Source organism: Pteropus alecto, unplaced genomic scaffold, assembly GCF_000325575.1.
Source record: "Pteropus alecto unplaced genomic scaffold, ASM32557v1 scaffold75, whole genome shotgun sequence".
In the NCBI taxonomy this organism is placed as follows: Eukaryota; Metazoa; Chordata; class Mammalia; order Chiroptera; family Pteropodidae; genus Pteropus; species Pteropus alecto.
The window spans coordinates 22,592,926-22,615,361 of NW_006440638.1; the positions used below are offsets into that span (position 1 = coordinate 22,592,926).

Consider the following 22,436-nt stretch of genomic DNA (forward strand, 5'->3'; position numbering starts at 1 on the left):
TTATCCATTCAGTCACTCTATCTTTTGGTTGGAGCACTAATTCTGCTCCATTTGACGGTACTTATTGATAGGAATGTAGTTATTACCAGTTCTTTATTCCTGTTTTTGATACTTTTTTTTTTCCCTTAAGGAAGTCCCTCCAACATTTCCTGTAACAATGCTGGCTTGGTGCTGATAAATTCCTTTAGCTTATTTTTGTCTGGGAGGCTCTTTATCTGTCCTTTGACTCTAAATGATAGCTTTGTTAGATAAAGTATTCTTGGCTGTAAATCCTGGGTTTTCATCATGTCGAATATTTTGTGCTAAGCCCTTCTGTCTAGCATAGTTAATTTCTTTTGAGAAATCAGCTGCCAGTCTTATGGGTGCTCCCTTGTAAGTATCTAACTGCTTTTCTCTTGCTGCTTTTAAGATTCTATCTTTGTATTTAACCTTTGCATTTTAATTATGATGTGTCTTGGTGTGAGTCTCTTTGGGTTCCTGGTTTTTGGGACTCTCTGAGCTTCCTGTGGTTTTATGTCTATTTCCTTCACCAGGTTAGGGAAGTTTTCCATCATTATTTCTTCAAATAGCTCTTCGACATTGTTTTTTGTTTTTTTTTTTTTCCCAGTACCCCTATGACACGGATATTTTTACATTTAATAGCTCCTTAAATTATTATTATAGTCTTGGCTTCTTTTTTCTTGCCATTCTGATCGAATGTACTTGGCTTCCCCATCCTCTCTATCAGTTATCCACTCTAATATCCTCTTAATCTTAGGATAATATGTTCTTCATTTCTGACTGGTTCCCTTTTATAATTCCATTTCTATTTTTATGTTTTATTTCTCTTTGTTAAAGTTCACTGAATTAATCTACACTTCCCCTAAATTCATTGAACATCTCTATAACCAGTATTTTGAACTCTGCATCTGTTAGATTGCTTGACTCCATTTTTCCTGGATCTCTGTTCTGTTCTCTCATATGATTCTGCTTCTTTGTCTTCCCATGGATGGCCTTTCTTTGTCTGTTTCTATGTACTAAGCAAAGCTCCTAAATCTCCCAATCTTATTAGTATGGCTTTGTGTAGTATGTGTCCAGAAGCATAGTCCTGAGATGGGTTCAGCTGCAGGCCAAATTTAGCCCCAGTCTGTATCCCTCTGGGGCCACCTATTAAGATTCAGCAAGTGATCTACAGGTGCTGTGCTTATAGTTGCCTCAAGAAACCACACCAGAAACTGAGGCCAGCTGCTACTGTGTGAGTCTTGGTACGGCTCAGCAAGGAGCACCAGACTCACAGAGGACACAGCTGGATGTGGCTTGGGTGGGGTCACAAGTTGGGCGAGGCAGAGTTTCAGGGAATCCTCTGGGTGGAGCAACCTCTGTTATCCAGTTTAATGACATCTGTCCCATTCAGCCACTCCGGACTGGGCATGTTTTCACTCCCTCCTACTTTGTGCTGTTGCAGGTTGATTAATTATTTCTCTCCCTAGTTTTAGTGCTTATGTTCATGTAGATCCCAGATGACTTTGCTTGCTATTTGCTCCATGTTTCTGTCACAACTTTGATTTGGTTGCAAGAGCAGTGAACAAAGCCTCTATCATCTATATCATTTTCTCATATCTCTTTTCATTTTACATTTTTAATGTGGCTACTAGAAAATTAGGCTCATATTATAATTCTATTTGACAGTGCTGCTACAGACAGAAAGCACTTTTAAAGTGCTTTTTAGTATACATTTTCAGCAAATTTAGGAGGAAGACAATTCAAAGTAATTGCCTCTGAACCTTCTGAGCCCAAATCTGCTTCAGTTTCCTCGAAAAGGGAAGGAAAAATCAATCTCGTCTCTAAAATCCACATTTTGAAAAATATAGTATGGACATATATTCACTGTCTAACATACAAAATAAATTGTATGTTAGTTTTTCCATGTACTTATAGTATTTTCTTTGCTTTTACTTTTTGTTCTCTGTGTTCTTCCTGTCATCACTTTATCAAAATACTGAGGCCCTGGCATCAAGCAAGTAGAGATATTCAAGATACATAAATGCCTCACTTATTCAGTACTGAGTTTATCTGAATTTCTTGGGGATTGACTAAGTATATAAGTATTCAGTTTTCTCTGAAATTGAGACCATGCCATGCAGTGTGGTATTAGTGGGGAGAAAAGTGTGTTAGTCTCTTGGCGCTGACAATTTGAACTGTCAAGGTCAGGGCCCTGTGGTCTCCTTTTGCTCCCCTAATCCCAACTAAGAAGGTAATTTAAGTGGAATCCTGGGGTGCTAAATTAAAAAGGTCCTAATGGGAAAATGGGAAGTGGAAGGTTTAAAGGACACACATTAATGTGTTCACTTCAAGATGTACTCGTCAGTGCTTCTTAGGAAGTTACGTGCTCACCAGTAATGTCTTTTCTTTTTGGAACACAACCAAGGGCAAGTATGGAGATTTTTAAACATAATATTTTGGAACCCAAGGGAAGCCAAAATATCACAGACAGTGATAAAACCACGATTTAGTAATTGTGTTTTGTGATCCTGAAGCATGTGGTGGGGCTGCTGGAAGAAGAAGCGTGACGAGTTTGGGCAGCAGATGTTCTGCATCTCAAGTTGCCGTCTAATCCTTTCTTAAATGGGCCCAGGCAAACCTGCAGGGTGTCTAGAAGTTTTCTTTTCCCTGTAGCCATATCTTCTAGGTGAAAGAGAAATCTGAGTAGGTATCAGCTAGGGAGATACTTGCCTGCCCCAACAGAAGACCTCAAAATTGAATAATATGTTCTCTCATATAACAATAAATCTGGAGTTAGATGGTTCAGAAAGCATAAGATATTTTACTATTGCCATCCTGTTTTATTCTTTGTCATGGCCAGTTTTTGTCTTTATTTTGCAAAATCGCTACTGCAGCTCTAACCATCACATCTGTGTTCCAGCAGATGGAAGGGTTAAATGCCAAACAACTTCACCTCTGGGAAGGGACATCTTCCAAGGACTTTTGCCTATATTATTTGCCTGAAGTGGGTCACATGACCTCCCAGATGCATGCCATGGACTCAGTAGGTGAGGAAGCTGCAAGAATGTGGAGCCCATAGAGCTTGCCACTCTGACAAAGGAAAATATAGTCTATAAAATAGCTTCTACTTTAGTTCTTGGCACATAGTATATAATAAAAAATGGATCTTCAAACAACTTTACCTTTGTAGTTAAGAAGCCAGAACAGGCCATGCTATATAATATGTCCTCTAGAAGAAGTGATTCCTTTGCTTAGAATAGCGTCTAACACTTAGAGTGTCCTTTAGGCATGTTCAGCCTATAGAACATAGGCACAGGGTTCAGTGCTTTATATCTTACTCCTTGTAACAACCTGATAGAGATATTCTTCCCAGATTACAGAGACAGAAACTGAGCCTGAGAGAGGCTAAGTAAACTCATCTAAGGTACACAGCAAATGGGGAGGCAGGCTTGGATGCTAACCCTTTCCTTCTGCCTGTGCCTTCATAACCTCTGAGCTCTCAGTGGGTAGTAAATTTGCCTAGTGATTCACTAACCCAGTTTAAAGCCTAGAACCAAAGACATTAGAGTAAATAGAAAAAAAGGACCAAAAAAAAAAAAAAAGGACAAAAAGTTAAGATAACTTTGGCGTAATTGAAATAGGTCTCCATATCATGAACTGTTAAAGGCCTAAAATGATACTAAGTTCTGGACTCTCTCAATCTTAGAATATCTTTCACGGGTTCCTTGTTTTGGGGGATTTGCCATGATTCCACATGGTAATGGTTTGTTTGGGGTTGTCTAAGGGCATTCTCAGGAACAGTTAGGCCATTTGGTGCTGGGTGCTGTTCAGGAGGAGTGAGAAGGAGCTATGTGCATCCTTCTTGGAGTACAACTGGCCCCCACCAGCGTGGCCCCTGGCTGCCTTGAGATCCGGTAGCATGGAAGGAGAAGTAGATCAGAATTGCCTCCAAGGAACAGAGGTTTCCCAAGAATGATGGATCTACCTTTGATGTCTAGCAGCTTCCAAATAGCACAGAAATGATACAGATACATGCCAAAAGTGGGGGGAAACAACTTTTGATCTAGTTAGAACTAATTAAACTTTCAGTGTGCATGAAAGAAACTTGAGGGCTGGCCAGTTGTTTGCTATGGATGGATTTTGTCAAAGAGCATAGTTGAAAATAATGTAACTAAAGCAAACTCCTGCCTGGCTTTCTACATAGGAGGAATTAATTTGGGGGGCTTTTTTTGCTTCTAAAATATTAGAGATTTTTCCTTTTGCAGGCTGAAATTACCTGCTGTCCTTTTTTTTTCCCTGCATACAGTGATATTAAGAGTGATGTTTTCTTTAATGTTTTCTCAGAAGGCTCTCCCTTCAGCCCTTCTTTGTTGTCATATCTTGTTTAGTCTAATGTATATTTTTTGTTAGTGTGTATACTAAAAAAGGTAATCTAATTAACAGTAGAAGGTAAGAAGCACCTCATAATTTTGACAAAGCGAAAAACGTGGACTCTGGTATTTGATCAACAACTCCCACTTAAGGCTCACAACTCTTACCTCGTTAGCAGGGTAGTTTTTTGCTCTTTATAAGCAGGCTTCAGCAGAGTATAAAGTGTGTATTTGACAGGACAACAGTCAGGTCTAAGAGTGGCTTTCGGAAATTTCGGCTGCCTTTATTCGGAGCGACTGGCTTCGTAAATGTTTAGAGGGCCCTAATTATGCTTTGGGGTGATTAAAACATTGTGGATTTATGCTGTTTCACTAAGGAGAACGGCCTACTCCACATACTAAGAAAGGGAAAAAAAAAACTAAAAGGGAGGAAAGAAAAGGAAAAGGGGAGGCGGGTCGCAGTGGGGGTGGGGTGAGCACACACCACCCCAGTTTGGAGAGAGGCGGCCTCTTGGTAGAGCATATGAATCCACTTACATGTAAATTGCTTGTCGCTATGAATTAAGGGAAGGCTATGAAAGAACTGCTTTGCCGTGTTTACTATAGGATTTTTGACAGACTCTTTCCTCTTTCAAGTAAATTTGGCTCAAGTCCATAGTCAGTCCAGTTTTAAGTAAACTCCTCTTTTGTTACATTAACAAGGTTATAACATCACTGGGGCAGATTTCCAGCTGCAGGAACCGAGGCCTAAGTATGGGGCTGAGGGTATAATTAAAACCTTCAGGTGGGAGAGTTAAATTCTCAAGTAAAATTGGATAAAAGGCTAATTGTCCATAGCAACATAATACATGCTTTAAATATCTGTGAAATGAAGATGAATAGTAGGAGGCTTGGAAAGAAATCTTTTCTACTTTGTGAATCAAGATATGATTTTTTAGTTTTAGGATAAAGGGCCTTCGTCCAACCCCCATCCACAAATCAATTTTGAAAGCATAGTGCCATCCCCTGTAGCCCCTGTGACTTGTCCACTATCTCTACTAAAGACCTTTTGCAGAACTTATCTTACAAAACAGGGAGCATTTATAGCTGATAAGTAGACCCATCAGTGGAGTCCTAGATTTTCTGGTTCCCTATATCTAAACAAAGGTGTAGAGTACTTTATCCACATTTGCTATACCTTCCTTTAAAGGAGGGGTGGTGATGGGGGTGTAGGCGGGTGGGAGGGGAGTCTAGGGGAAGGGCACACATACCTTTGGTGACCTTCTCAAAGATGACATCCAGCCAAGCAAGATGATACATTACCACAACACTAAAAAAACAAAACGGCTTGTAATGGCAGCTTGTCCTGAGCAAATGCATCGGGAAGGCCCATTTGTTATTCATTAGGAGCAGCCTGGCTGGGCTGGCGTGGTAGGGAGCCTGGAGACTTAAGGTCATTCTACACCACTGCCCCAATGGCACGGACAACAGTGAAGACAGCTTTAGCAGCCACCACACTTCCAGACTTTGCTGTACTGCTGTTTGAAGCCCTGCAGGAATGAAAGTATTCTAAAACAGTTTAGAGTTACTCCGAGAGGGTGGGAGAGGGCGTGGGGTTCAGGGGAAGAAGAAGAGGGAAAAAAAAAGAAATAATTTCATGGGCAAAGTGACTCCATGGAGCTAAGCACAGTGAACCCACAGCCTCCCTCCAGCAGCCCCAGAAGCATCCCCCCAAAGAGGTGTAAGTCTCTCCATCTGATATAAGGACACTCAGAAGAGAGAGTGTGAGGAGCCCAAGGTTGTTGGAGAGTGGTCAGTGTTTAAAGGTTTGCCGGACAAGTACATGGTCACGTCCAACTAATAGAGTTTCTGGGTGCAGCATGGTAAGGCACTGAGGGTACATGGAGTTGCAAGAGGAATAGGCCAGTTCTTTGAGAACTAGAGATGTGGTACCAGGAGAGGAGTGGGGCCTTGGCAGAGGGAATGGAAGGGCGGTGGGAGCTTAGCAGTTTTGGACCTTGGCAAGTGGATAGATTGAAAATGTAGGTGCTGCATACCAGGAAAATAGGATCCAGCCCCCAGGTTCTGAATCTCAGAGTGGTGGCCTAAACTATGTACTATCTATCAGCTATATATGATGTTATCGATTTAAAAGAGAACACCCCAAAACTGCATTTTTAGTATTTTCAGCCTAGTGGTAGCACAGAGTATTTTTGTCTTGCTACATAATATGGAGACTGTGTTATGAATCAAAAAGTTCCTTTTCGTTTTGTGAATTGGAATACTTTGATAGGATACACCTACTGCTAGAGCTGGGATGCTTTTCACCAGGGACATAATACCTATCTTCAGTTTCACTGAGTGCTTTTACAACATGCATCAGAACCTCCTTTCAATATTTTTGCTCAAAGAGTTGTTTAGATCACACATTTGCCTCATGGCAGCTTATAATCAGCAGTGTTTTCAGTATGTTTAAGTATGTTGAATAAGGGCTAATATTTTAGAGTGTGTAAGTCTATTTCTTTTGCCAGCATTATAAATTTAAAGTCCTTCTTACATGTACCAAAGACATGTAATGTATAAACCAGATTATAGCCAGAATAAGAATGACATTATGAGAAAATAAAGCTGAAAATTCTGTTTAATAGAAACTAACTCTTATTAGTTCAAACTAATAAAATTTTATCCATCTTTACATTTCTTTGTCTTTAAGTAATGTATGTTTCCTTTTTAAAGTAGAGATTTAGTTATTGTGTGTGAATATACATACATTCATACATTACAAGTTAAAGTAAAAAAGCATTGCTCTTTCTATGAATTATTAAGGTTTGATGCCAAGATTTTTTGAAGTTTTGTATTATTCAGGGAGCAGAAGTTGCGATTTTTTTAGACCTGGATTTGGTTGGCTAGCTATCCATTCTGTAGAGTGCATGGATGTGGGGAGGCACCAGGCCATTTTGCACTCTTCCTATGAGTCAACATATATTTGAAAATCAAATGTTTCATGATGAGGGAAGAACTTTTCCCACTAAAAGGCTAATCTTGCTAGGCATCCCTTCTCCCTTTCCCCCCCTTTCTCCCACAGGCTGAGTTAATCCTACATAACACAATTGTTGCCATTGGCATTATCAACTTTTTATTGAACAAGAGAGAGCAAAACAGTGATATAAGTACACTTTCTACTCACCTTTTCTCTTAAAATTATTGGTCATATTTTCTTGTTTCATTTTGTTTTCTGCATTAATGACCTAATTGTATCATTGAAAGAATGATAGCAGTTTTCTGTTTAAGGCAATGAAGAAGTTTTGGAATAGATGGTGGTGGGGGTTACACAATATTATAAATAAAAAAATGGTTAAAATAACAAATTTTGTGTTATATATATTTTTGCCACCATAAAAAGATGATGATGATGATGATGATGATGATGATGACGATGACGACGACGACGAGAGAGATTGATTGAGATGATGAGAAAAGAATAGTAGAGAACAAAGCCCCAGATATCTGTTTGGTTTGTAACCTTATTACATTCAGGTTTCTGCTTCAGTGACAACTTGTGTGAAAGGGGTTTTCTGATCACATTAGGTAAAATAAAACTTTCCTTGGTATTCTCTGTCCTCTTACCTTGCTCTTTTATTCTTATTTTAAAAGTTATTTTGAAAATTTAAATAAAATTCACATAACACAAAATTAATCATTTTACCAATTAAAGTGTTCAGTTCAGGGATTTTTTGTATATTCACAGTGTTGTGCAACCATCAGCACTATCTAATTCTAGAACATTTTTGCCACCCCTCAAAACCCCATACTTATTAAGCCGTCACTCTCTATTACCTCTTTTCCTCAGTCCCTGGTAACCACTAATCTACTCTCTGTCTCTGTGGATTTTACTATTCTGGGTACTCCATAAATGAAATCAGTATGTGTTCTTTCATATAGCACAGTGTTTTCGAGGTTCATCCATGTTATAACACATATTACTAGTTCATTTCTTTTTATTGCCAAATAATATTCTATTGAGTAGATATACCACATTTTGTTTATCCATTCATCAGTTGATGAACATTTGGGTTGTTTCCGCTCTTTGACTGTTATGAATAATGCTGCTATGAATATTTGTGTACAAGTTTTTATGCGGATATATGTTTTCATTTCTCTAGGGCATAGATATTTTACTTCGGAACACCCACCACCACTATATATGTGCATGTGTGTGTGTATGTGCGTACATATCGGTCTCTACATATTTTATTCATTGTTCATAGTCCCCACTTTAGAATGTAAGCTCTGACAGTGCCAGTTGAATGAATTAGCTAGTGAAGAATGAATGGTGCTCTGTATTGGATGAGCCCTAGAGTGTGTCCTTTGATCTTTCTCTCTTTTAGGCTGTTCTTTGGGTGGAATATGGCAGGGTGGATCATTCAAACAAGAGAACTGTTACTCAGTGTCACAAGAGTATTGGTAGACTCAACCAAGCCTGCTGCCAGGCTGAGGTCCAAAGTTACAAAACCGGGATGTCTTAACCAACCACAGGCCCAAATTTAGTTTTGATGCCGATTACTGATATCAGGAGAATCAGTTCTGCCTGTGAAAGACATCCTCTTGCATTTTTAATAAAGGCAAAGATAAAGTTCTTTTTTAGTAGTGCCAAGAAGAGCATGATCTTCATCTTTCTCAGAGGCATGATGTCCATCTCTTCTTTGACAGACATGCTAGAGAAGAAAGAACAGGATGTTGCAGCCTGGGGTGTGATGGCCGAGTATATTATTATTCACTGGTTGTATTTAAGGAGCCAGGGATATCTTTTTACATAAAACTAAAGTAAAATTTAAATTACTGAAGAACTTTTGTGTACTTCGGTGAGGAAAATACCAGTCCCAGGGAAAGGGAAATAAGGCATTCTATCATTTGCCTTCACATCTCCAGTGAATCCTGGAAGATATTTTGGTTTTTAGGAATTCTGCTAGCTCCACTTTTATATTAATTAACTATATAGTTCCTTTAAAAATATTCTTTGTGTGTTCTATAAGACTTTGATTCTGTTTGATTCAGTTTTAATCTGCCTTTAAGCGTTTGGAGGAAATAGTTCAATTTTTTAAAAACTTCCACAGGATATGATATATACAGTTTAAATAATAAATCTTTACCCCCTAAAGAAATGTCACAGCACAAAAGCAGACATAGTTATCACACTGTTTATTATTTGACTTGGCTAAAGGCCTAGATTTGGGTTCAAATTTTAATATTTTAGAAGGTAGTTTTCTTGAAGGTTTACATATAAATACCATATATTTGATGAATAAGCGAGCAGCAGGGTACATTGAAATTAACATGACTGAATTATTTTCTCTATGTTTAGTAGTTATTTCTTTCATTAGCAAATGAGGACTTTTTCATCTTATGTGTTATAGGTGAGTGCATTTCCATCCAAGATGCTCTTATGGTAAAGTGGTTCAGGACATCAGATTCTGGTTTTACTAGGGGTGGTTTACGTCTCCAGGATGCCTTTCAGTCGTGATGGATCATCTTTTGCAATGCATGTAGAAATGGCACAGTCATCTTCTTCTTGGATATTTCCTTGGCTGAATTCTTACTCTTTTTTTTTTTTTTATGAAAATAAAAATTGTTAAGAGAGAATCCTTTAAAGGAATTCAAGGTTTGGGGCTCTCATGGATAATGTAGATCACTGCGCTTTGGGCACTTGAACAAAACTGTAAGACCCACATCAGACAATGGGGGGAAGGCTCCCATTGTCAGTTGAACTTAAAACAAGGGTGGACAAGCCATCCCACCACCCCACCAGCCTTTCCCTGTAGTTTACAGTACGCCAGCTCATAGGAATGTGAATCCCACGTTGGAGCCCATTGTGAATGTGTTTCTGAGTAGTTTAACGTGTTTCTCACAAACAGGACATGACATGTATGGTTTAAATGAAAATAATGGCCCCGCCGCTCAGTGCCAGACGGTCTTTTGTCAAGAGCGTCCTGGCAATTGGAAGGGCTCTGGGCTGATGTGGCCCGCAGGCCGAGTCCTTAGGGGATCTGGACTTGCTATGTTTCACACAGAGAAGACTCTTAAATCAGGGGGCCTCCCTGAGGGCCTGCAGCCTGATATGTGTGTGTGTATGTGTGTGTGTGTGTGTGCACGTGCACACTCATGCACATGTGCTACTCTGCAGCAGGCACTGGAGTCCTGCTTACTGCTCCTGCTTCTGGCCATGAAAGCTTGGCCATGAATTAAGAGGGAGATTTTCTTAGTCTTTGGTTTCCTTAGCTATAGAATTTATTTTCAAAACAAAACAAAACAAAAAAATCAAAAACAAGACAACAAGATAAGTTTTTTGTGTTTTTTTTTTTTCGTATGGGAGTTTTAAATTGTATCTAGGTGCTTTTGCTTGTGGAATGAGGCCTTGTAATGACTTAAAAAATTTAACCATTTTTTAAATTATAGTAAAATATACATATCCTAAGATTTGCCATTTTAACCATTTTTTACTATACAGTTCTATGACATTAAGTATATTCACATTGTTTTGTACCCATCACCACTATCCATCTTAAGAAATTTTTCATCTTCCCAAAGTGAAACTCTGTAACCATCAAATAATAACTCCTCATTTTCTATGCACCCTGCCCCTGGCAACCACCATTCTATTTTCTGTTTCTATGAATTTGACTTCTCTAGGTACCACATATAAGTGGAACCAGACAGTATTTGCCCTTTTATAATGGGCTTATTTCGTTCAGCATAATGTCTCCAAAGGTGATAAGTAGATTAAAGTATATCCAGCCAGTTTGTATTGCCTGAGTACTTTCTATGTGTATCTTTTAATGTGCAGCTGGTTGATTGATCAAGCTTTTATGTCCCATGAATGACATGGAGGTATGCTGTCTCTATAGGTCAGTTGTTCTCAACCAGGGACTACTTGGTTGAGGAACATTTGGCAATAACTGGAGACATTATTTTTGTTTGGGCGTGGGGTGGGTGTGATACTGGCATCTACAGGGCAGAGGCCAGGGATGCTACTAAATATCCTACAATGCCAAGGGCAGCCCCCACAACAAAGAATTATCTGGCACTAAATGTCAAAAATGCCAAATTTGAGAAATCTTTTCAAGGGTTAATGAATTTACTAGTCGCTTATGGAAAAAAAAAAATCTTGAAGATTAATTCAGCACATATTTTATTGAGTAGTTTTGAAATAAATTTCTATGCCGTCATCAATTTCTTACTAATTTAATGAAACATGAAATATTGTGTAATACAAGCAAATGCAAACTGAGTTCCTGTCTTCACGGAGCGACTTTAGTTATAAGAGTGAGAGGATTCAAAAGCATTCATATGCCTGTACCTTAATTAATTCTTTTTAGAATAGGTTCTTTTAGAACTTTCTACATTTCTGTGCAGATCATCTGGTAATAGGATTGGGTGGCTGCTCAGGAGTCATGAGGTTAGAGCTGGAGCTGCGAGACCTTGTTATCATTCCTGTTCTGTTACTAAGTAGTTTTGTGACATTTACTAGTTCTGATTATCTCCCTGGACCATATTTTTTCTCACCTGTAAAATGAAGGAGTTGTATTACAATGAAAACTCTATGTCTTTGGCATGAGTAAAATAGAAATTTTTTATCAAACTACTTTATATTATTCTGTAATTATTTTGAAGCACATTCTGCTACATCATTTATTTCTAAGTGAAGACTAACACCGCTTTGTAATAAATGAGTAGGTTAAGCTGATTGCCAGTAAAGGTACTATGTTCTCTGCAAAGGCCTGATACCCTGGGCTCTTTCTGATGTCCTTTCTTTAATTAGGACATACTTCCATGATCACACCAGTATGATATCTGTGAGATCTAATGCACATATTTTTTTTAAAGGCAGTTTTGCTATGGTCCACTTCAATGAGAGCAGATACCTTATCTAGAATTTTTAAAACTTAGGTGGGCAGGGAAAGCAAAAATAAAAAATAAAAAAACAATATCATAAAAGCTATTTGTTAAACCTTTAGACAAGAGAGATAGGAACAAGTATCTAAAACCAAAACTCTGGAGTCCAGTTTATTTACATGCCTTGCATAATGACAGCGTGAAACAAACTAAATAGAATTCTGGTGATCCTCATGTTTGTGGATCAAAAACCCAGGAAAATTTTGTTATTTCTTTGGAATATATTGTGTGTCTTTTTCCAGTACACTCTCTCTAGCTGTGTGTCTGTGTGTGTGTGTTTGCCATTTAGACATTCTTTTTTTTTTTTTTTACATCTGCCAATAGTTTATTTATGGTTTCTGGTTTTTAGCTCATGCCCATAAACAGCTTCTGTTATCTCCACATTAGGCAGATAGGTGTCTGAATCAGTGGGTCTGGCACTTGCTTAGCTGCTATGCCATTTACCCCATAGACTGCACAAGCTTTCTGCTAGGTTTCCTAGTGGTGGGGCAGGCGAAGATGTCATTATGCCCTTTGTCTTGGAAATGGAAGCCTACCATCTCTTTGAAATCCCTTCTACTGACAAAATACATCATATAATCATAACCCCAAATCAAAATTAATACTGAGATAGATAGACAGCTAGATGTAGGGTGGGGGGAGAACTTAAATTCATACAAGAAGTCATTGCCAATTCAGAGGCTGCCTTTTTAGTGCAGGTGGCTGCTGTATTGAAAAATTAAGTTGGCCTCCTGGAGACTGAGTTAACTTCATTCTTCCACACACAATAAACTTCTTGCATCTATTGTGCCGGGCATTATAAACCCAATGGACTCTGGTTTTCCATGGATAATCTAGATTTTTAAAATGATAATGTGATCATCTTTTGGTCTCCATTGCAAAAGATGATTCTAAATAATTCACATGGCGAGTTATAAGAATGAAAATTGCTACTTATAAGTAAAACAATTGGTGTCAAAGTTATATATTGTTATCATTAAACCAAACATTGGTAGCAGATTTTCCTAAAAGGCAGTTCTTTCTGCTTTTCCATTTTTGCCGATTCTCTGTAATGTTTTTTTAATCTTTTGATGTAACATCCATTCTTATAGATATGTTCTTAGTATTATTTAGTGTCAGTGTTTTAGATGGAGGGTTACAACAATCTTTTCATACTTTGCTTTTGGTATTATAACAAATCTGATATTTTGAATTCATGTTTTCCTTTAAAAGCCTTTTTAAAATTGTTAGACAGCATGCATGATTTCAGCTTGGTAAATTTTCACAAAGTTAACACACCCATGTAACCAGCACTCAGTTGAAAAAAATGGAACATCTATTCCTTCTAGAAGTCTTTCATACCCCCTCTCAGTCATTATTTCTCCCCAGAGTAACTTCTGATTTCTAACACTATAGATTAATTTTGCCTGGTTATGAAATGTATGTTATTGGAGTCATAAAGAAAAGCATCGTATTCTTCCTGGATTCTGTTTTGAGATACACCCACATGGTTGTGTGTACTTGCAGTCCGTTCATTCTCATTCCAATTGAGTATACTGTGTTTGTTTTTATCTATCCTATTTTTCATGGGCATTTGGGCTACTTCTATTTGGGGACTACTATGAATAGTGCTGCTGTGACATTCTACTAATTGTGTTTTAGTGAATATTTTTACACATTTCTGTTGCTTATATACTCAGGAGTAGAAATTCTGTATATATCATATGTTCAGTCTTTCCAAAGCGGCAATAGAGAGTATATACTGCATTTTGCATGAATGTAGACTATGCTGCTATGCATTTTTATATTTCTGGGGACTATATCATTATTTAATATTTGAAAGGCATTGAAAATGTTCATTTACTTTGGCATGGTTTCCATTATTTGCTTTTATCTGAGAACTCACAAGTTAGTCTATAGGTAATATGGTCTGAAGTAAATTGGGTGTAAATGCACAATCTTTGCCCCATTCCAATTTACCAAGCCCAGAGGAAAACATTTGTTACCGTAGATTTTTACAACGCTTCATTGTGATATGATGAGGCTCCAAGTTTTAAGGAAAGGAAATTGAGAGGAGAGAACTAATACGATCCAGTGTGATTTTAAGGTAACAACCAGCGTCTTACAAAGGAAGGAGCCAACAGGTCTGACAAAAAGCACTGGGGCCACACATTTTTACAGTGGGGTTAAGGGAATGGAAGAACTTTGCTTTTTAACATCACAAAGTTCTCCCCCTAAATATCCCATATTTAAAGTGCAATATTTCAAGCCTTCAAAAAGAAGCTATAAGGGAGAACTGAGCTGGCTTAACAACTTTACTACACTTTCTAGATTCTGAGTTTATGAAAATAAATCACACGTTTGATCTCTTCTTGAACTTATGCTACCTGGTGTTTGGAGGATGTGGTTCCAGAAAAGTTTGTTGCAACGAAGTAAAATCATCCATCCTATCGATATAATTTGATATCATTATCCTAATTATTAATCTTATATGATCTCATGTATCAAGATTCAGATTAGGGTGCTATATCAAAAAGATCACAAAATTCAGTGGCTTGTAAAAGAGAGAATTTTATTTCTTTCTTATATCAATCTGTGTAGGTCACGTAGGATTGTCTTGGTGGTGTGACAGTGAAAGGGACCCAGGCTCCTTCTATCAAACTGTTCTGTCATCCTCAGCCCATGACAGTTTCCATCTCCTGGTTCAGGATGGCTGCTCCAGCTGCCTCTATCCAGTCTGTGTTCTAACCACCAGAAGAGGAAAAAGAAACAGGGAACAACATATTCCTTTCTTTTAAGGGCATAGTCTGGATGCCGTGTACGTCACTACCACACTCATCTCTTGGTCGCAAATTAGTCTCAAGGCCACACCCAGTGCTAGGGAGGCTGGAAAATGTAGTTCCCAGCTGAGACCAACAGGCCAGCTAAAATTCCATGACTGTAGAAGAGGAGAATGGATAGTGGAGAACAACCAGCCATTCTATGTGGGTTTGGAACCTTTATAAATATGTCAGATATTTTTATTCATGGACTCTAACCTCTCCTTCATCTCTCTCTCTCACTCTTTGTCTTTCTTACTCGTTTTCCTTTTCTGCATAGAACTCATCTCTTAAAGCTCAACTTACTTCTCTCTGGAAGTTCCCTATTAACCAGGAAAAAGGTTAATCCTACCTGTGATCCTACCTGTTCTTTCCCAAATCTTAATCTGAAAAAAACAGAAAATTTTCTTTGTTTTACTCAGTTTACAAGTTAATTTCTCTGAGATAATTAGTCTTGTTCTAAAATTCTAAGTCCAAATACCCTTGGTAAAGTTGAGCTAAAAAAATGTTCATCCCAGTTCCTAGCAACCTATATTTAACCAGAGCATTTGTAAGTATGTGTTAGACAGGGAAATAATAGTTATCAGTCTCCAGTGAATTATAAAGGAAAATAATTAGTTAACCTTGAGATAACAGGGGTGGTGGACAGCTGAATAGCAGAGCCCCTCCACTCTTCAAGAGGGCTGTGAGCTTGGAATGCATTGTCTTCAGAGACAAGGAGAGCTAAGCTTTCATTGTGTGTCCCCGGAATAGGACACCCACATTCCTTTGTAAGCTTGTCTCAGCTCATCTGCAGTCCTTCAACACCTCTGAGTCGCTCATGGTTGTCTTATAGGGTGTAATTTTCTGGCAGGCAGATATAGAGCATCTCTTTCAGAGAGTCAGAAGTCATCCAGCTAATTCAACCTAAGTTTGACTTTTAGTTTTACCATTATTTTGTTGTGTGGCTTTAGGTATGTTTCTTATCCTTCTTCTGAGCTTCAACTTCTTTTATATCATGAGGAAATTCTGCTAGTAACCTTTCACTCATGCAACAGTTGTTGGTTATATGAACACTGAGGAATGATGAGTGTAGGTCCTGTCTATGGTGACTACGGAGGCCAGAAAACACACATTTAATTAGCCTAGGTTTGGTCAGTCTAGGGTGACTATTAATGTCTCTATCAGATTGTTTCCAACAAGGAATGCAGTATAATGAAGCAATGAAGAGCCTGGGCTCTGAAGTCAGATAAATCTGGAATGGATTATCAGTTCTGTGAGGCCTTCTCTGAGTCTCATTTTTCTCATGATATTGTCACTAAGATCATTGACTCTGGAACAAATCCCAGCTCTACTCTTCTAATTATGTGACCCTAGGCAAATTGTATATCCTCTCTGTTTCTCAGACCCCCTTTAGTAGTACCTGCCTTAGGTTTTTCTAAAGAATTAGGTGATATAATATATAGAAAGCATTTGGTGTAGCACCTGGAACATAGTAAATGCCCAGTAAAATATAGCTGCTTATTGTTTTGATTGCTGCCAGTTTATTTATTTTTTTATTAAGAATTTTTCAGTTGAAATTTTAACAGCTTTATTTAGGTATGATTGACTTATAAAAAACTGCATATATTTAGTTTGTAAATCTTGGTAAATTTTGACATGTGGATACACATATAAAACAGTCAAGATAATGGATATATCCATTATTTTCCCAAATTTCCTCATGCTTCTTTGTAATCCACCCCTCCTTCCTTTCCACAGTTCCTCCATTTGGTACATATGTATTCCTGTATGACTTGCTTATTTTCACTCGCTCATGTTACATAAACCAATAGGTCATGCCTTTTTATTGCTGACTAGTATGCCAGTAATCTTGGCCTATTATTTATTCATTTACCTGTTGTTTGACATTTGGGTTGTTTCCAGTTTGGGGCTATTATAAATAAAGTTACTATGTTTATTCTTGTACATGTCTTCGTATCCAGAATTATTTCCTTTTCCCTTGGGTAAATACCTAACAGTGGAATGGCTGGGTCATATGGTAGAATATGTTTCACTTTTTAAGAAATTACTGCCTTTTTCTAAAATAATTATACCAATTTACCTTCCAACTATCAGTATATGAGAATTCCAGTTCCTCCAAATTCTCATGAATACTTGGTATGGTCAGTATTTTTAATACTGTATTCTATTTGATGTGTGGTAGTATCTAATTGTGGTTTTAATTTCTCTTTCACTAATGACTAATGAAGTTGAGCATCTTTTCATGTGTTCATCTGCCACCTGTGTAGATACTTTGGTGATGTATTTGTTCTGATATTTTGCCCATATTGCATTGGGATTTTGTTTTTTGTTTTTTTGAGAGTTCTTTTTATATTCTGTATTTGACTGTTCACCACATGTGTGATTTGCAAATATTTTCTTCTAGTGTGTGGATATTGTCATTTTATTCTCTTAACAGTGTCCTTTGAAGACATTCTTAATTTTTAAAAGGTTATTATATCAATTTATTTTTTATTAACTGTGGTATGACTAAGAAATCTTTGCTTAATTCTGGAATGATAAAGGACACACAGATTTTTCTCCTAAGTTTTCTCTTGGACATTTTATTGTTTAAGGTTTCACAATTGGGTCTATTATATATTTTGGGTTACTTTTGTATGTGGGGTGCATATGGATCAAAGATGTGTTTTTGCTTTTGTTTTTAACATATGTCAAATTGTTCCAGGACCATTTGTTGAAAAGACTATCTTTTCTTCACTGAATTGTCTTTGTACTTGTTGACTATCAATATCTTTTTTTCCTTTATTATACTGACTAAAATCTACAGTACAAAGTTAAATAGAAGTGGTAAATGTAGACATCTTTGTCTTGTTCATGATTTGGACACTTTCAGGCTCTGCTGAAGTGATCATATCATTTTTCTTTTTTATTTGATTAATATAGTTAAAAATATTGATGGACTTCAAGTTGGTTTAATTTAAAATTTCAAATAAGAAAATAAAAACTATTTCTGGAATAAATTTCACTGGATTATGATGTATTTATCCGTTTATATATTGTTGAATTCAATTTGTGAAATATTTTAAAATAATTTTTATGTTTATGTACTTGAGGGATATTGGTCTATGGTTATGTTTGTTTGGTTGGTTTTGTTGTTGTTGTTGTTGTTGTTTTTGCAATTTATTTGTCTGGTTTTGATTGGAGAGTAATTCTGGCCTCATAGGATGAGTTGGGAAGTATTTACTTATATTTGGTTTTCTTGAAGTTTGTAAACAATTGGTATTATTTCTTCCTTAGATGTTTGATAGAATTCTCCAGTAAAATCACAGGGCATAGAGTATTTGTGGGAAAACGTTTAAATACTCATTCGGTTCTTTTAGTATACATAGGGTTGACTATTTCTTCATGAATGAGCTTTGGTCATTTGTGTCTTTGAACTAAGTTGTCCATTTTTATCTATTCTCTTAAAATTGGGGCATTATAGTGTTCATAATATTTTCCTATCCTTTTGATATCAGTGCAATCTGTGGTGATATCACTTATACCGTTACTAAATTGTTTCTTTCTGTCTATTTTTTTTCTTATCACTCTGGCAAGAGGTTTATCAATTTTATAGACCTCAAAGAATTAACTTTTCTCTAATGGGTTTGTTTTATGTTATGTTGCTATTCACTCTGATCTTTGTTATTTCCTTTCTTCTGATTACTTTGAATTTAATTAAGTCTTCCTGTTTGTAGTTTCTTAAGGTAGAAGCTGAGGTCATTGTTTTGAGACCTTTCCTATTTTCTAATGTAGATGTTTAGTGCTATAAATTTACCTCTGTTTTACCCGAATCGCAAATTTGATTTGTTGTATTTCTGTTTTCATTCAGTTCAAATGCTTTCTAATTTTCCCTTTGATTTTTTTTCTTTTAGCTCTGGTTTATTAAGAATGTCTTTTGGGGATTTCAAAAGATATTTTTATGTCACTGATTTCTAATTTAACCTCATTTTAATCAGAGAACATAATTTATACTAATTTAACCCTTTAGATTTATTGAGACTTGTTTTATGGCTCAGAATATGTACTATCTTAGTAAATGTTTCATGTGCACTTGAAAATAATATGTGTTCTGTTATTGTTGGGTGGAGTATTCTAAAAATGTCAGTTAAAGTTGTTTGTTAACATTGTTCATCTTTGGTGTCCTTACTGGTTGTTCTATCAATCATTGAGATAACCATTAGATATAATATTCTTTGTCTTCAAAGACTGTAACATTCTCTCTTGATCAAGTCTGATACTACTAAATTCTTTAAGCTTTTGTTTACTTGAAGAAGTCTTTATTTCACCTTTGTTTTTGAAGGTACTTTTTCTGCATGTAGAATTCTAGGTTGACTGATTTTTTTCATTAGTACTTTAAAGATGTTGCTCCACTAAAATGTGTTCTAATTTGTAGTTTCTGATGAGAAGAAATTTGCTGCCATCTTTATTTTTGTTTCACTGTATGTAATGTTTCTTGGTTTCCTTCTGGCTATTTTGAAGATTCCTCTTTTTCACTGGTTTTAAGTAGTTTAATTATGATGTGTTTTGCTTTAGTTTTCTTCATGTTCCTTATGGTTGGTGTTTATCTCACTTCTTGGATCTGTGGGGTTTATTGTTTTCGTTGTTTTCATTTTAAGCTACCTCATGACTGGCAGTATATATTTGATAGATGACTTAGGTTATTTATTTTTGAGTCAGCTTTGGTAGTTTGTTTCTTTCAAGAAATTGCTCCATTTTGTCAATATTGTTAGATTTGTGTACATAAAATTATAGGTAATATTTCCTTTTAGGAAATATTAATGTTTTAGTGTTATCTATTGTAGTGATCTTTTAAAGAACAAACTTTTGTTTCATTGACTTCTTTTACTATTTTTTTTCTGGTTTCAAGTTCATTTATTTGAAAAATTTTTACCTTGCTTTCTAATAAAGTATTTAGTGCTATAAAGTTCTCTCTAATTACTGCATTATCTGCATCCCATATATTTTTATTTTTTTGAAGTTTCATTTTTATTTAATTCAAAATATTTTGTAATTTCTCATGTGACTTCCTTTTAACCTGTGTGTTATATAGAAGTGTGTTAGTTTCCAAATATGTGTTGATTTTTCCAGATATCCTTATGTTATAGATATATAATTTTATTCCATTGTGCTCAGAAGAAAAAATTTAATTTTAATTATTTTTTAATTTTAATTTTGAGTCGTAAGGTAATTTACAAATATCTTTTTGTCTTTAGTAATTTAAACAATGGACCAATAATTTCTTCTGACCAGGACAGCAATAAGCTAAAAGCAAAATCAAGTGGCTGAATTTTCCTTCTTTACCTCTTATCTGAGAATGAAACTTGATTTTCATTAATCCAGAGCTGCAGCACTAGAGATGATTTCAACTCTTTTGTGATGACAGCTTGGTGAGCGCGATTGAAAGTTAATGTCAATTTGTCAGTCATCTCAGAAGCATTCTTGCTAGCATTGTCCATGGCCATCATCCTTATGTTTTGCTCACTCATGATTGATTCCTTTAGAGAGTAGTAGATGATGTTGGCCAGATTATACTCTTGGTAATTCTGTAGTATGTCAGCATCAATATCATCATAGATACTCATACTCTCAGAACTCGCAATGGTATTAAGGGAAAAGGTGGACTTTTCTTCTGTCTTGTAGGAGATGCCAGACTTGAATTAATTAAAGATGATAGAGCCCTCATCAAATTCATATCCAGAATTGAATAATTCCAGGACAATGATTGACCTGTCTCCAAAAGTAGGAGATTTTCTTCCCACTTCTTTGAATGTCACCAGAAACTGGTCAGAATGAGTCCTATGAAGTATACCCCTAATTTTATCACCAACTCCAACAATCTTAACTTCTTTCCCAGCCGCTGTGAGTGTAGCCACCTAACTTTTGATCTGTTTAGTGATGAAGGAGTGAATAGTGCTGCAAAGTCCTCTGTTTGAGGACACCTCAATCAGGAGGTGTTTCGTCTTGTCTTTGGGCATGTAATGTCAGCTTTTTCATACAGAGCCAAAGATCCTGTTCCATTCACGTGAGCTGATTTCAGCTCCCTCTCAGCTCGGGCATATTTTGCTGCTGCTACCATTTTCATAGACTTGGTAATTTTCTGGATGTTTTTGATTGACTTTAGTAGCCTACTAATATCTTTCAAAGTTGCCATATTTCGAACTTGGATCCATTGTGGCTGCACAGGCCAGGCCCCAACACACCCACCTAAGAAAACTGGTGGCATTCAGAAAAAATAATTTTTATTATCTTTATTTTTAAAATTTCTTAATACCTATTCTGTGGCACAGGATATGGTCTATTTGGGGGAATATGCCATTTGTACCTGAAAATAATTTTTATTATGCTGTTGTTGAATAGAATGTTCTATAAATGCCATTAACCAATTAAGCCCAATTGGTTAATAGTGTTATACAAATCTATACAATTACTGATTTCTGTCTACGTATTCCATTGATTACTGTGAGAAGGATGTTAAAGTACAAGTAAAATCATCTGTTCTTTCAAGTCTATCAGATTTTACTTGATATATTTTGAAGCTCTATTATTAAGTGCATAGATGTTTTATATTGTCATAACTTCTTATGTAATGACCTTCTTTTATCAACAGAAATCTTTTTATTCCTGGAAATATATATCTATATATATAGATATATATCTATATCTATCTATCTATCTGTCTATCTATCTATCTATCTATCTATATATATATATCTATATATATTTTGGTCTGGAAGTTGATATGAATATAGGCACTGTAGCTTTCTTTTCTTTGGTTTTTGCATGGTATATCCTTTCTATTCTTATTGCTTTTAATGTATGTTGTCTTTATAGTTAAAGTGGTAGGTTTCTCATAGATCTTTTTGAATCCAATATGACAGTTTCTCTTTAAATTGATATATTTAGACTATTATAATCATTGATACGATTTGATTTAGGATTTCCATTTTATTATTTTCTTTATGCCTTTCCTAATTTTTTTTTCCTCTTGTTTATCCTTTAAGGCTTCTTTTAGATTATTTGAGTATTTTTAATATTCCCATTTTAATTTATTGGATTTTTCTCTTTAATTTTTATGTGATTGCTTTAGAGATTACAATATATATACCTAACCATTCATATTTTACTTAGAGTTAATATTTTACCACATCAGGTAAAAATGGAGAAACCTCACAACCATCTCATTCTCTTCATCTTCCACTTACATGTTACTTTTTCACATGTTACGTAATACTTTGAAAACTCCACGAGACAACATTATATTTTTCGCATTTAATAATTACATATTTTAAAATCCCTAAGAGGATAAAATATAGTCTACTATATTTTCTAGTTA

The 22,436-nt window shown here is 36.2% G+C and overlaps 1 protein-coding gene and 1 pseudogene across 12 annotated transcripts in view; one reads left to right on the top strand and one right to left on the bottom strand.

Moving 5' to 3' along the window:
- The window catches only part of ERC2 (ELKS/RAB6-interacting/CAST family member 2), an 890,290-nt gene that overhangs the window by 545,555 nt on the left and 322,299 nt on the right, over positions 1 to 22,436 (top strand). The window lies entirely within an intron of this gene.
- On the bottom strand, positions 20,435 to 21,287 carry LOC112484315 (annotated as a pseudogene).